A 16399-nucleotide genomic window follows, 5' to 3' on the forward strand; every position below is an offset into this window, starting at 1 on the left:
TAAAAGATTAGGGAAACTCCTTGGACAGTAGATTAATGCAATAGAACAGAGGATTCAGAAATAAGCCCAAGCAACTACAGCCACCTGATCCTGGACAAAGAAAAAAAGGAAAATTCAGCCTCTAAATATCCACATGTAAAAGAATGAAACTAGATCCTTGTCTCTCATCATGAAGCTTAAATTGTATTAAAGACCTTAAGGTAAGACCTGAAACTTTGAAACTACTAAAAGAAAATACTTCAAGATATAGGCATAGGCGCTGGAGAGATGGCTCAGCAGTTAGGAGCTAGTGCTGCTCTTGAGGAGGACCAAGTTCACTTCCTAGCACCCATATAGGGCAGGTCACAGCCACCTGTAAATCACCTGTAACTTCTGCTCCAGGAGATCTAACATCTCTGGCTTCCATAGATACCTGCGCGCGCGCACACACACACACACACACACACACACACACACACACTTATTTTTTTAATTTTAACACTTAAAGAATCTAGACATAATGACTTTCTAAATAAGACTGCAATAGCTTCAGAAATAACAAAATATGGATTCCAAATACCTGACTTGTCCCATTTATCTGATAAGGCCACTTTGGTCCATGATGTGCCTGGGCTACACAAGAGCTTCCCAGAGCAAAGCAAATAGGTGTGACTGACATATTCCTAAATACTTGTGATGTGCATCTGCTGCCCTCTGGTGGCAGTCTGAAGGGAGCCGTGGGTCCATCTACCATGGGCTAGAGGAGGCACAACAGAGCTACAAAGCCCAGTTCCCTGTAGGGTAACTCTTACTTCCTGGGGCTTCTGCACACATTTAAATCATGGGTTTCCTTTTTGCAACTATATGTCTTGGCATTCAACCCTTCCTCTACCTCTGAGAAAGCAACCACAACTGGGCTTTTGGTGATCAATGGAACTTATTAAGAGCTAGTTCTAATCAGAGAAACCAAAGCTGGAAACAAGGTATGTTGCCCTAAAAGTAATCAAAATCTACACCCCACCCCAGGAAAAAATTAATAGATATCTAATGGTGCCTTCTAAGGAGTTGCTCCAAGAGTTGACCAACTGAATCCTTTCGGATAGAGCCAAAGGCAAACCTTGTACAGTTTCCTATGGTATGACAAACGACTACCTAAGCCAGTGGTTCTCAACCCTCTGTGGGGGCTGAACGACTCTTTCACTGGGGACACCTAAGATAATTGGAAAACACAGATATTTACATTATGATTCATAACAGTAGCAAAAATTATAGTTATGAAGTAGCAATGAAAATAGTTTTATGGTTGGGGGGTCACCATAACTGTATTAAAGGGTCGCAGCATTAGGAAGGTTGAGAACCAGTGCCCTAAGCAATGGTGAGAAATACTGAGTCCAGTATCTCAGAGTCTAAACAAAGTACAGCTAAAGGGTGGGGAACACAAGGGGGGAAAGGCATTAATCCAGGAGGAACATCTGTTCTACTTGGAGGATGAAATTGGTGAGTAGGTCTAAGAACTGATACTTTGGAGAAATGAGGAGCATCAGGCTTCGACCACAAGAAACACCCCCCTCTAATTTTCTAACACAATTTGAACCTACCACAATAAGAAATCCCAAACTCTGTAAGTATCAAATTATAGGAAAAATATATATTCCATATATTTTGTCCTCACACTGAGAAGGGGTTCCTTTTTAGTAAGCTGGTATTTAATTTTCTCTCAAGAACATTTAGAGTGTTATTTACTCATAGGTGATAATTTCTAAACAATTCTTTCCTACCTTTGTTACTTCCAGAGGGAGCTGCAGGTTCAGCCTGTCCAAAAATGCCGTACTTCTGTGGTGTTCAAGAAATGACTCTAGCTTCTGAGGCTGCATCATAACAAAGGAAAAAGCAATAGTGACATGGTGAGACCAGAAGCCACAGACTTCTGAAAAGAAAAACCCATTCACAACATGCCCCTTGGTATTTTGAGCAGTAATATTCAACATACTGAATTAGCTACTAAAACATACAGAGTTGTTTAGAAATAGTCAATTATAAGTACCCATCTACATTAATATGTACTCTAAAAGCAAGCAGAAATTTATCATCCTTCATTTTGGGAGGATTCTGGAAGGGCAGGAAGAAGAGACCCTCAGTGGGTTCCAGTACATGGGATTTGTTTGCTATGTGGAATAAGGATCTCCAGGGAGCCTGCCCAGATACCATCCTGGGCCTAAACAAACCTAACTTTGGCCACTCTCTCTGTAGAGAAGCCTTAATACCATCTTTGTTCTACCTGGCCAGAGGGTTAGAAGACATACCACACCCATACACCCCCTGGCCCCTGAGCCTTTTCTGAATGCTGCTGGCCTGCCGACACTTCCCATGGTGGCCTATTGCTTTCCCTACCACTCTAGACCAGTGCTGGTCTTAGCAAACCTACTGTTGGCTGAGCCACACATTTGTCAACAGATCTAAGTCTTCCCTGGATGCTCTCCTCTTTGTTTAGACTTCTTTATGTCTATGGTCACTCTTCTACCACAGTTAATTCTTACATTAAACATCTTCAGCTTAGCTGGGTGTACTGCATACCTTTAATTCCAGTCCTCTGGAGACAGAGGCAGGTGGATCTCTGTGAGTCTGAGGTCAGACTGGTCTACATATAGAGTTTCGGGGCAGCTAGAGTTACATAATAGAGAGACATCCCCCCATCCCAAACCAACCAACCAGAAACATATCTTTAGCTTGGTTTCTAGCTCCTGATTGGTCAGACTTCTCTGTTTAAGGAGGTACTTAAAGGCTCCATGAGAAACAATCAGAATGCAATGATGAATGGCTTTTGTGAACTACGATTTACTATTTTATAAAAAATGAAATCTAAGATTTCAAGGGATGAACTGAAGATACCTGGACTCATATCCCCATGATACAATTTGTGTTTTCATGAAGCATATTCTTCACTAACAATTATTTTCAATCACTGGAATGACAGTGAAGCTAGATTTTCTTTTGTCATTACTACTTTTCTTCCAGGAATTACTGAAACAGTTTGTGAAGAAAACATTCATTACATACATTTTTTACTTTATCCTCTTCCCTGAGAATTTATCTTAAGGGCATTATTAAAAAGTGACAAATGAGATAAACTTCCATTGCTGGCCCTACCCCTTTCTTTCTCTGTCTGTATTGTTCCAGCAAACATGAAAAACATTCCTAAGACCCATCAGACTTTCTGCAAGAAATGTGGCAAGCACCAACCCCACAAAGTGATACAGCACAAGAAGAGCAAGGATTCTTTATATGCCCAGGGAAAGTGGTGTTAGGACAGGAAATGGACTTGCTATGATGGGCAGACTAAGCCTATTTTGCACAAAAGGCTAAAATGATAAAGAATAATGCTGAGACTTGAGTATGTTGAGCCTAACTGCAGATCTAAGAGAATACTTTCTAGTAAGAGATGCAAGCATTTTCAACTGGGAGGCGTTAAGAAGAGAAAGGGCCAAGTGATCCAGTTCTAAGCTGATTTTGTTATGAGGACAATAAAATCATGGACTTTTACTCACTTGGAAAAAAGTGACAAATGTATTAAGTGAAAAAAAAAGAACAAATATGGGCTTAATTGAAGAAGGTCTACCACCTTTTTTTTTTTTTTTTTTTTTTTTGGAGACATGGTGTGATGATTTGAAAGAAAACGGCCCCCAAAGGGAATGGCACTATTGGGTGAGACCTTGTTGGAGTAGGAGTAGCCTTGTTAGAGGAAGTGTGTCACTGTGGGGGTGAGCTTTAAGGTCTCCTATGCTCAAGCTATGTCCAGTGTCACAGTTCACTTCCTGTTGCCTGTGGAACAAGATATAAAACTCTCAGCTCCTCCTCCAGCATCATGTCTGCCTACATACACACTGCCATCTTACACCATGATGGTAATGGACTAACCCTCTGAACTGTAACCTGTCCCAATTAAATGCTTTCCTTTATAAGAGTTGCCATGGTCATGGTGTCTCTTCACAGCAACAGAAACCCTAACTAAGACATAGAGTCTCTCTATGTAGTCCTGGCTGTCCTGGAACTCACCACATAGACCAGGCTGGCCTTGAACTCACAGAGATCCTCTTGCCTCTGCCTCTCAAGCTACAGGATTTAAGGCATGCCTCACCACACCCAGCAAAGCCTACCACTTTTGTATAATGGTATAAACTTACTAGGAAAAAGTAAGATGATATTATGTATGTAACATATAACATGATGTCATTAAAAGTATTTAACATAAGAAATGTACCAAGGAGAGTTACACTATCAAGAATTACATTTTTAATTTAAAACTATATTATTATTGTTATTATTATTGTAAATTCTAACAATTATTTGGCAAGGTAGCCCTGGCTGGCCTGGAACTCACTATGTTGAGCAGGCTCCTCTCAAACTCATGGAGATCTGCCTGTCTCTGCCTCCCAAGTGCTAGAATTAAAGGCATTTATCACAACAGACTTGGTTCTGGGAATTCTTTGTTTCAAGCTTGCCAGCTACATTTCGTTCCAAAGACACTGAAGAAGACACACGTTTTGGAGGGCAGAGACAAAAAGACTCCCAGCAAAGCAGTAGTTAATGCTTATCATATCCTCTTTGTGTTGGTTCCCTAGACCACTCAAACCCCTGGAAAGGCAAGAAAAAGCTTCCTCATTGGATTTGCACAAGGGGATGCATCTATTACATTACAGGAAGGAACACTGAACTTGAAGGTTCTATGCTCTTTAAAAAAAAAAAAAAAAAGGAGCAAGCTGTTCTTTGTAGGAGTGAGATGAGATGTTGACTATTTCTTGAGGTTGCTCCTTGCAAATACATCCTAAGAAACTGTCTAGGTAAAGCAGTCAAGTATTTCTGACACTCTCAGAAATATTTATTAATTTGTTAATTAATTGTTATTATTTGTTTGTTAATTGTTATTATTTGTTAATATTTATTATCAACTTAACTGGATTTGGAATTACCTAAGAGACACATTCCTAGGCCTGACTATGAATGCATTTCTAGAAGTTGGAGAAAACCCACCCTAAATGTGAGCAACACCATGCCATGGACTGGAGTCTCAGACTGAATAAGGGAGAAGACACCCTCAAGAGCTTCAGCTATCAGTCATGGAGGTAAAGGAAATGGTGTTTGTCCTGTTGGGTTTAGGTATGGCCTTGGCATGATTTTCCTTACTAACCTCCTATTCTTTTGGAATGGTAATGTTTATTCTGTGCCAATGTACACAAGAGTATATAACTTAAATTTTTATTTTATTTTATAGGTGTTCAGAGTTAAGAGAGTGCCTTAAGTTTCATATGAAACAGTAGACAGCAGGAAGTCAAAGACTTTCTTAGGGGCCCTAACGATAAGACAAAGAGAATTTTAATTGTGTCCTTGTCTAGGATCAGAATTGGAAAGGCTGGTTTGACATTATAGCCAGTGCTGAGGAGTCAAAGCTGCAGGTTCTGGGCACTCAACTCTTCCTCCTGGGATGTGGTTATCAGTCCTAAGGCAGTTGTGTCTGAGGTATTCTGTGTTCTTTTTGCCAACTTTCTGCTGACCTTGGCCAAAAGTCTGACTACAATTTTCCTTCCTGAAAATAGTACATAAGATGCTGTGCTTCTTAATAAGCTTGCTTGGCTATAAGAACAGCTCTAAGACTGGATGAGATATAAATCTTGTTGGCTACAGAGTCTTTGAGACTTATTACAAGCCATTCTTTCATATGGCATGGATAGAGATTTCTACTGGTTTGGTTATCCAGTCAAATGAATTTATAAGGTTGACGTATTTCTTTTACTTGCTAAAACATAGAACAGAGAATCATCTTTAGTTGACTTGTGCACATCACACATTTCATACTTGTGTTAATGCAGATATGTATGTTACCTTTAAAAGTTTGTGTGTTTTCAGAAAAAAAAGGGGGGGGGCAGACATCAAGGAGGACAAGTAGCCCAGGCAATCCAGTCTCTCAGAATGCCTCTGTTGCTGCTTCCTCAAAAGTCTGCATTCAGAACAACTTCAAAGCTGCTAGCTAAGATGGTCCAGCCTCATAGACCACTCTGGGACTTCAGATAAGCCCTGCACTTTCCCATCACACAGAGACGAGCTCTCCTAAGACTTGGCCATTATCTCAATTTTCTCAGGGCCACCTAAAGATGCCATCACCCCGAAACAGTAGGAAGTAATTTTAAGAGCACAATGCCCACATGCCCAAGAGGTGTGGTGGGTGGGTTTTTTGGTCATTCAATGGATTATGTATGTTTATCACTATTTAGGGGGGTTGTTTGCAAGTTGTTATTGGTCATGTTCAGGGAAGAAACTAAGCAAAAAAGTTAGATCCAGAGATCTTAAGATAAAAAAGAGGGAATATAGGAATAATAGGGAAAAAGGGCGTAGATTACTGAATCTACTTTTAAACTAAAAAGCAACTATTAATCTCAAACATTTTAAACTGGTATGGGTTTTTGTAATATTGATAAAAATTTCAGATTTTTTTGTTCCAACATACTGTATATACGTTTCTACTCTTAAGGTATTGTATCTATGCAGCTCATTTAAAAATGTAAAGTTCTAGTCCTTGAAAGCTATTATTATAAACTATTTAGGATAATTAAGAAATGCAGGTTAGTAGTCAGTCATCTATAATAATCAAGCTTATAGTCATGTTAGGTATGTTTGCTTTCAAGGTTAAACAGATATATTTTAGGTAAGATAGGTGGTCTTCAAACACTTCAGAGATCTACAGAATATGGCATTTAAGATGTTTTAATAACATAAGGCTTTTCATGACAATGAGATGTATCTGTTCCTGGCAGCACCACTCTACTTCAGAGAAGATGATGGACATTGAAGAACCTCCATATGGAGTTTGCTTTCACTGTGGAAAAGTTAAGGACCAAAAATAAAAAATAAAAAATAAAAAGCCCTTGCCTCAACTGCTGACAGTATGCTGTACAAATTGGACAAGCAGGATACAAAAGAAAGTGACTGCCAAACTTTACCAAGACAAGGTAGGACGGTACTTCAAAATTCCTACTTCACAAAAAGTCTGGGCCTATAGGCTGAACATGGATGCCCTATTGCATCCTATTGATCACACTGTGTGAAAATGTGTCGCTGTTTTATTCTGATTGGTTTAATAAAGAGCTGAACAACTAATAGCTAGGCAGGAGAGGGCAAGCAGGATTTCTGGGAGAGGAACTCAGGAGATGAATCTAGGCACGTGAGAGGCACCAGTGAGACACAGAAGGAGTCGGATATACAGAAAGGAGGAGAGAGAAAGATCATGCAGCAGAATGTAGATAATAGAAATAGGTTAATTTAAATTATAAGAACTAATTGGAGACAAGCCTAAGCTAAAGGCCAAGCTTTCATAATTAATAATATGTCTGTTTTTTATTATTATTTAGGGGTTAGCAGTCCAAAGAAAGTCCAACGAGAAAGCCCAACAAATTCTTCCTTCTTCCCTCCCTCCCTCCCTCCCTCTCTCCCTCCTCCCTCCCTCCCTCCCCTCCCCTCCCCTTCCCTTCCCCTCCCCTCCCCTTCCCTTCCCTTACTTTTGTCGGATATTCTGTCACAGCAATGAAAAGAATGAAGCACTAAAACCTAGCAGGAACTCATACAGATGCCCAGGTGACATGTTAGACTGTCTTTCCCAGCAATGTAAAAACTAGACACAGAGCATAAAAACTGAAGAGAAAGAATGGAACAAATACAGAAATAAGTTTGCTGTTGTGGCAAAACTTTCTGTAGTCTCTGTCTTAATCTCCTTTTTATTATTATAACAAAATATATGTAGCTGAATACTTCATAAAGAAAGTTTTTTTTTAAGCTCATAGTTTGGGAGGCTGAAAGTCTAATACCGGGTGGCCCCATGTCTTTAACTTCCAGTCAATGCTTCAAAGTAGATGGTGTTACTTATTATGGTAAGAACATGTGAGGAAGAGATCATATGGCAAGGCAAAAACTCAGAGAAGCTTGGGGGTCAGGTTCACTTGTTAATTTGACAAGCAAGTATTTTTATTGCTATAAAATAGGGATAGGAGTAGGAGTGAGAATTTAATTCATTAGTAGGTGTATGAAGCACTAAATACAGTGCTCATTTTGTGCCATCAGCTTTTGTTACAGTTATTGAAACATGTTGTTTTCTAAGACTAAAGTACTTTTTCCCAGTCTACTGCTTTTCCTAGAAAATGCCAGTTGAATAGTTCCTCAAGTAAGCATTCTCTGAAGATGACTACATCCATCTCTCTCTGTGTGTATGTGTGTGTGTGTGTGTGTGTGTGTGTGTGTGTGTGTGTGTGTACACGTGCCACTATATATTTTCAGCAACACTATCCACAACAAAGGTGCTTTGTACACCTAATCACATTCCACAACTACACAGTAAGTCTTGCCCACATCCCATCTGACAGGTGCAGAATGCTTGTTTAGCCACATGGAAGGTTTTAGATTCCATCCTTAGAACAGAGAGACAGAGACAGACAGAGGGAAGGACATATGAGGGGCACAGAAAAGCTAAGTGATTTGTCTTCAGAAATGAACCCCACAATAGGCCTTTGGGACTTATACTGCCACCTCCATCCCACTCTCACTCTTACATCCCTTGCATGCTCTTATCCAATCAGTAGGATTTTCTGAAATGGCCTGAATATGGATCAACCTTGTCCATCAGGCAGTTGACTATTGAGGCCTGAGCAGCTTATAACTCAACTCTGTTCCAGCATGTGGCTGGAACAGAGTATTGTGTAAGCATATCTTGTCACTCTTAATACTTGCTGAGTGTGAGGCTATGTGAACCTGGATATGTAATCCAGTCTCATCCACCCAGTGCTAGATTCCTATACCATGCCTACACACATGGCTTGAGGATGCTATCACCAACTGCAAGAACCAAGTGACAGATAAGACATCCAACTTAACGCTGCAGTCAATGAGATTAGAGTACCACTTTCCTTTTGTCCTCCTTTTTCCCCAGGCAAGCCATCCTCCAGGCAGTGGTTCTCATAAGAGTTTCTTTTATTGCCCCTCTCCCCAGGGAAATTTGAAAATGTCTCCAAACATTTTTGATGGTTACAACTTTGGGTAGAAAAGGGTTCCACTAGCATCTAGAGAATGAAGTTCAGAAACAGTTAAACAATGTATAAGATGTAAGAATGCTCTCACCCTGCCCCATCACAACTCATCCCACTAAGAATCACCTTATCTTTTGGGTTGATAGTTAAGTACCCAGTACCATGGTGAACAGCCTCTGAAATGGATAACTTAAGTTTACCCATATTGCTTCAAAAAAGCAGAGCAGAGCTACTAGCAATGGGAGAGGGGTGAGGGTATAGCCTGACAATTCAAACCTCCCTTCCCTTTTTGTGGGGCAATCTCCTTTCTATGATTGGTTTGGACAGTCAGTACAAGCTACAAACTCTACATGTTCCTTATTTTATCCCACAAATTCTCTGAACAGTCCAATTAAGTACTAAGCCAGAGAAGAGTATATGGATGTTTTAGCCACCAACTGAGAAGTTTAGCCACCAACAAGAGATTTAGTGGTAGGGTGATCAAAAGGCATGGCAGTTTAGAGCCAGCTCAAATAGTAAGTTAGCACTGCAGTCAGAAAGACAGCAAAATTTGGTTTGTTAATTTGTTCAATCAGATGTAAATTCCTTGCAAAAGCAATGGTAGAGCTATTTCTTTTCCCTAAGTGCCTGATATCATGGTAAGCCACACTGATCAGCTAATCTTGGAACAGAATGCAAGTTCCAGATAGTCATTCTCAATTCTCTGAGAGCTTTTATCAGACAGCTGACATAAAACTGTGCTGTGGATATGCTCTGAATGCTCTGAATGTGTTGCTCTGATTGGTTGATAAAATGCTGATTGGCCAGTAACCAGGCAGGAAGTATAGGTGGAACAAGCAGAGAAGAGAATTCTGGGAACAGGAAAGCTGAGTCAGGAGTCGCCAGCCAGACACAGAGGAAGCAAGATGTAAAAGTACCGGTAAGCCACAAGCCACATGGCAAGGTATAGATTAATAGATATGGGTTAATTTAAGATATAAGAACAGATATCAAGAAGCCTGCCACGGCCATACAGTTTATAAATAATATAAGTCTCTGTGTGTTTACTTGGGTCCAAGCAGCTGGCTGTAGGAGCTGAACAGAACCAGGAAAACTTTAGCTACAAAACTGGACATGAACACTTGACCCTGCTCTCTTTCTACAGTAGATCTTGGCTTTTTCAATTGTTCTCTTCAAACCTGATCATGTGAGATTCAGAGTATGGGGGAAGGGTGGGCATGGGTCTTGGAAGTTCCCTGGTGCTGTTCATTCTCCAAAAGGAAAATATGATGCTGAAGGCAACTTTCTGCCTCCTAACCATGGCTGGATTAGAACTAAAGGTTTCTTCAGCCAAGCTGAGTGCTTCACCATTGACTCCATGTAATGATGCCATTTTTCCAAACTTTTCTGACTTTGATGCCAGTGCTGCTGATAACTGCTTAGAAGAGGATGTAGAGGAGCTTAGAGATGGGAAGGGTAATCAAAAGAATACTTACTGAAGCTGATGGAGCAATGCCACAGCCCCTGTCTTCATTGTGTCCTCTGCTTGGCATATCAAATGGTGTGCTAGTATGAGGACCCAAACCATTCGAACTTGTGTTCAGTTTTCCAAAAGGAGGATCTTGGTCTATGTAGTCAAAGCCGTCTTGCAAGTTATTTGTACTTCTACAGAAGTTACCTAAGATGATAGAGGTACAATCTCTAGGTCCTGCACTAGTGATAGAGGAGGGAAAAGTGCATGCCTATGCCCCAGGCTGCCAAATGCTTGCTGTCTGGCTGCCTCACTACCCTACCCAGGCTCCTGCTCAATCTCTCCTCCCTTTCCATCTCTCTGCTCCCACCCCGCCCCATTCTTGAGGGAGCTGAGTTCTCCTGATAATTCTGATCACTTTTCTATTAGGCCCACCTCTTAAATGTTCTACCACTTCAACACAGCCACACTGAAGACCAAGAACCCAGCACACGAACTTCTGGGGGACATACTCAATATCCGAAGCACTGTCTTATCTTGTCATCTTCATGTGTAAGCAAGTCAATGTGTACACTCATATTCATGCACAAGGCAGAGAACAGTGTCCACTGTCTGTCTTCAGAAAATTAAGCAAGGTGTTCTCTCTGATTCTGCCTTCTCTGCATCTTTTCTTTGCTTCTCAGGCTCTCTAGCTTTCTTGCAGATCTGCATTCAGCTGAGTGGTCCATATGGCAGCTGTAGCTCTGCTCCTCCACATGGGGCCCCTGAGATCTCCCAGATCAGAGAACTTATGTACATGTTTGATGTAATTCTTGTGTGATTAATGATAATTTCTCCTTTTATAAATTTTGTACTTTTTTCTGCTGTTTTGTGCTTTTAGAGGAATCTCAATATCTTAGGACATATTTGCAAGGAGCAACCTCAAGGGATGAGTCAATATCTCTTTCTAGCAAAAAGCAGCTTGCTTCTGCTTTTTGTAAAAACAGTGAATCTCCAAGCTGTCTTCACTTCCTGTGGTGATGTTTGTCACCTTATTATGTGATCATCTACACATTCACCGCTGTTATGAATGGTTAATGAATACTATTAAATACTTTGATACACACTTATAGATAACCACATTTTCAACTTTAACCTGCTGAGGAAGCAAGTTCTATGGATTGCCTCACTAATCTTAAGATAACTCTGTGTCTGGGAAATTTACATTGGTCTCTGTGTATATCCTCATGAATTCTGCTTTTTAATAACTGAGTTGAGTTAGAAGCTTTATATTGACCCAACCACAGGCCATGCCTGCCAGAAGACCAGGTAGATGGCCAGCCTGATGACACTCCCCACTCTCTAGCTTCCAACAGACCCAATCCTCAGTTGCCCCTCCCCTCCTCAATGCTGTGCCCTAGTCCCTAACTCTGACAGTACACCCCACCCAAACACAGGCCACACCTGCCAGAAGAGTAGGTAGGCTGCCCACCCTTGGGCCTCCTCCAGTCTCTCAGTACACCCCCACATACACCATCCCCAATCCTCCCGTCCTTGTCACCATATCCCAGCCTTTAACTCAGGTGGAGACTCCCTGCTGGACCACAGGCCACATTGACCACCAGAACTCCAGGTAGGCCACCTGCCTGCAGACCTCCTCCATTCTACATGTGCCACCCAACCCTCCTCCCCTCCTCATCACTATGTATCAGCCTCCAACTCAGGCAGAGATTCCCTGCTAGGTCACAGGCCACACAGGCTATCAGAACTCTAGAGCTCAACTCAGGTGTAGACCCCATGCTCAACCACAGGCCACACAGCACAGAAGACAAGAGAGGAAACAGAAACCAAGGAACAAAACACCAACAAAGACAAACCCAGAAATCGGCCCTAGACTTATTACCCCAAACCCAGATGTTTGGATGCCAGCATAAGAACAAAATCAATAAAGCCTGGGCAATATGTCATCACCAGAATACAGCTATCCTACTACAGCAAGCCCTGAATAGTCCAACCCAACTGAAGCACAAGAAAAAGACCTTAAAGGCAACTTAATGAAAATGATAGAGGTCATTAAAGAAGAAGTGAATAAATCCCTTAAAATAAATTGAGGGCCCATCAACGGAAGAATGGATGAAAAAAATGTGGTACATATACACAATGGAGTACTACTCAGCAGAGAAAAACAATGAAAGCATGAAATTTGCAGGCAAATGGATGGAACTAGAAAATATCATCCTGAGTGAGGTAACCCAAACCCAGAAAGACAGTTATGGTATGTACTCACTCATTGGTGGATTCTAGATATAAAATGAACAATCAGACCACAACCCATAGAACCATAGAGGCTATATATATATAGCATGGAGGTCCGTAGGACGACTGTGGCATATAATAAATTTCAGTTTTACTCAATTATTGAAAAAAAAATAGCCAAATGAATGGAAACACATGAACTATGAACCAAAGACTGAGGGGCTCCCAGCTGGATCAGGCCCTCTGAATAGGTGAGACAGTTGATTGGCTTGATCAGTTTGGGAGGCATTTAGGCAGTGGGACCAAGTCCTGTGCTCATTCCATGAGTTGGCTGTTTGAAACCAGGAACTTATGCAGGGACACTTGGCTCAGTCTGGGAGGAAGGGACTGGACCTCCCTGGACTGAGTCTACCAAGTCGATCACAGTCCTCGGGGGAGGACTTGTCCTGGAGGAGATGGGAATGGAGGGTGGGCTGGGGGTAAGGGGAGGGCATGGGAGGGGGGAGAATAGGGGAACCCAAGGCTGATATGTAGAACTGAATGGTATTGTAAAATAAAAAATATATATCACAAAAAAAAAATAAATAAATTATCCAAAACTTTCATTTAAAAAAAAAAAATAAATAAATAAATAAATTGAGGGAAAGACAAACAAAAGATGGGAGGAAATGAGTAAATCTCTTAAAGAAAGCCAAGAAAAAAAAACAGTTGAAGGAAAACAAATAAAAGTGTTCAGGATCTGAAAATGGAAATAAAATCAATAAAGAAAACACAAACTGAGGGAATTCTGAAAATGTGAAATCTAGGTACGTGAAGAGGAACTACAGACACAAGCATCACTTACAGATTACAAGAGATGGAAGAGATAATCTCAGGTATTAAAGATACCATGGGAGAAATACATACAATGGCCAAAATAAATAAATAAATAAATAAATAAATAAATAAATAAATAAATAAATAAATCTAAAAGATCCCCCCAAACCATCCAGGAAATCTGGGACAGTATGAAAAGACCAAACCTAAGAATAACAAGAATAGAAGGAGGAGAAGAATCCCAGCTCAAAGGCCCAGAAAATATTTTCAACAAAATATAGAAGAAATTTTTCCTAACTTAAAGAAGGAGATGCTGATAAAGATACAAAAAGCATACAGAACACCAAATAGACTGGACCAGAAAAGTAAGTCCCTTCACCACATAATAACCAAAACACTAGACATACAGAACCAAGAATGGATATTAAAACCTACAAAGGAAAAAGAGCAAATAATATATAAAGGTAACTATTAGAATTACACCCGACTTCTGTCTAAAAGGCAGAAGGGCCTGGACAGGTGTCCTGCAGACTCTAAAAGACCTCAAATGGCAGCCCTGACTACTATGCCAAGCAAAACTTTCAGTCATCATAGATGGAGAAAACAAGACATTCCATGATAAAGTCAAATTTAAATAATATCTATCTATAAATCCAGCCCAACAGAAGATACTAGAAAGAAAATTACAACCCAAGGAGGTTAACTACACCCATGGAAATGCAGAAAATAATCTCACATCAACAAAATCAACAGAAAGAAGGCACATGCACACTCACATCATCACCACCACCAACATAAACAAAATAACAGGAATTAACAATCATTGGTCATTGATATCTCTAAATATCAATGGACTCAATTCCCCAACAAAAAGACAGAAAGGATGTGAAAACAGGCTCCATCTTTCTGCTGCATAAAAGAAACACATCTCACCTCAGAGCAAAGGGTTGGAAAGAGATTTTCCAAGCAAATGGATCTAGGAAGCAAGCTTGTATAGTCATATCTAACAAAATAGACTTCTAACCATAATTAATCAAAGAGACAGGGAAGGACTCTTCATGCTTATCAAAGGAAAAATCCACCAAGGTGGTATTTCAATTCTTAACATCTATGCCCCAAATGCAAGGGCACTCATGTTTATAAAAGAAACATTACTAAAGCTTAAATTCAAATACACACCCCTACAATGCTGTATCCTATCAGACCATCATGGAATAAAGCTGGATTTCAACAACAGAAACAACAAAAAGTCTACAAAATCATGGAAACTGAACAACTCTCTACTGAATAACCACTGGGTCAAGACAGAAATAAAGAAAGAAATTAAAGACTTCCTAGAATTTAATGAAAATGAATGCACAACATACCCAAACTTATGGGACACAATGAAATAGGTGCTAAGAGGAAAGTTTGTAGCACTAAATGCCTACATTAAAAAATGAGAGATATCTCATGCTAGCAACTTAACAGCACAACTGAAAGCTCTGGAACAAAAAGAAGCAAGCACATTCAAGAGGAGTAAACAGCAGAAAATAAACAAACTGAGGGCTGAAATCAATAAAACAGAAACAAGGAGAATACAAAGAATCAATTGAAATAAAGAGTTGGTTCTTTAAGAAAATCAATAACATAGACAAACCCTTATCTAAACTAACTAAAAGGCTAAGAGAAAATATCCAAATTAACAAAATCAGAAATAAAAAAGGGGACATAAAATAGACACCAAGGAAACCCAAAGAATCATTAGGCCATACTTGAAAAACCTATATGCCCCAAAATTGGAAAATCTAAAAGAAATAGATAATTTCTCAATAGATACCACCTTCCAAAGTTAAATCAGGATCAGCTAAGCAACTTAAATATACATATAACCCCTAAAGAAATAGATGCAGTCATTAAAAGTCTCCCAACCAAAAAAAATCCCAGGGTCCAGACAGTTTTAGTGCAGAATTCTACCAGATTTTCAAAGAAGAGTTAATGCCAATACTACTCAAATTATTCCACGAAATAGAAAAAGGAGCATTGCCAAATTCATTTTACGAGGCCACAGTCACCCTGATACTCAAACCATACAAAGATTCAACAAAGAGAATTACAGATCAATTTCCTTTATGAGCATAGATGTAAAAATATTCAACAAAATATTTGAAAACTGAGTCCAAGAACATATCAAAAAGATCATCCACCACGATCAAGAAGGCTACATCCAGAGATACAGGGATAGTTCAACTCACAAAAAAAAAATCAGTCAATGTAATCCACCATATAAACAAACTGAAAGAAAAAACAAACACATATCATCTCCCTGGATACCTAAAAAGGCTTTGACAAAATACAACAGCCATTCATAATAAGTCTTAGACAGATTAGGGACATAAGGGATATATATAAACATAATAAAGGCAATTTACAACAAACCTATAGCCAACATCAAATTAAATAGAGAGAAACTCAAAGCAATTCTACTAAAATAATGAACAAAACAAGGCTGTCCACTCTCTCCATATCTATTCAATATTGTACTTGAAGTTCTGGCTAGAGCAATAAGACAACTGAAGGATAAAGGGGATACAAACTGGAAAGGAAGAAGTAATGTGTCGTTATTTTCAAATGATATGATAGCAACTCTGAAAATTTTACCAGGGAACTTTTCCACCTGGTAAACATCTTCAGTAAAATGTCTGGATACAAGATTTACTTTAAAAAAATCCCTTCTCTATACAAATGACAAAAGGACTAAGAAAGAAACTCTTGAGGTAACTCTAACCAAGTGAGTGAAGGACTTGTATGTTGGAGCCCACAGTGGTTTCCTAGTGAAATCAGAGCTTGATTTATACAGCAGGACTGCATAAGA

The 16399-nt window shown here is 39.8% G+C and overlaps 1 protein-coding gene and 1 pseudogene across 6 annotated transcripts in view; one reads left to right on the top strand and one right to left on the bottom strand.

The window, feature by feature from the left end:
- LOC102908962 (serpin B6) overlaps positions 1-16399 on the bottom strand; it is a 97245-nt gene that overhangs the window by 69967 nt on the left and 10879 nt on the right. For 5 of the 6 annotated variants that reach the window (XM_076573153.1, XM_076573150.1, XM_076573149.1 and 2 more), the window contains exon 2: positions 1758-1847. The gene's annotated coding sequence lies outside the window, so the exon portion shown is untranslated. Of the gene's footprint in view, positions 1-1757; positions 1848-10519; positions 10702-16399 lie in introns of all 6 variants that reach the window. The other variant, XM_076573155.1, reaches the window with a different exon arrangement.
- On the top strand, positions 3025-3569 carry LOC102917965 (large ribosomal subunit protein eL42-like; annotated as a pseudogene).

Source organism: Peromyscus maniculatus, chromosome 5 (assembly GCF_049852395.1).
Source record: "Peromyscus maniculatus bairdii isolate BWxNUB_F1_BW_parent chromosome 5, HU_Pman_BW_mat_3.1, whole genome shotgun sequence".
Lineage (NCBI taxonomy): Eukaryota > Metazoa > Chordata > Mammalia > Rodentia > Cricetidae > Peromyscus > Peromyscus maniculatus.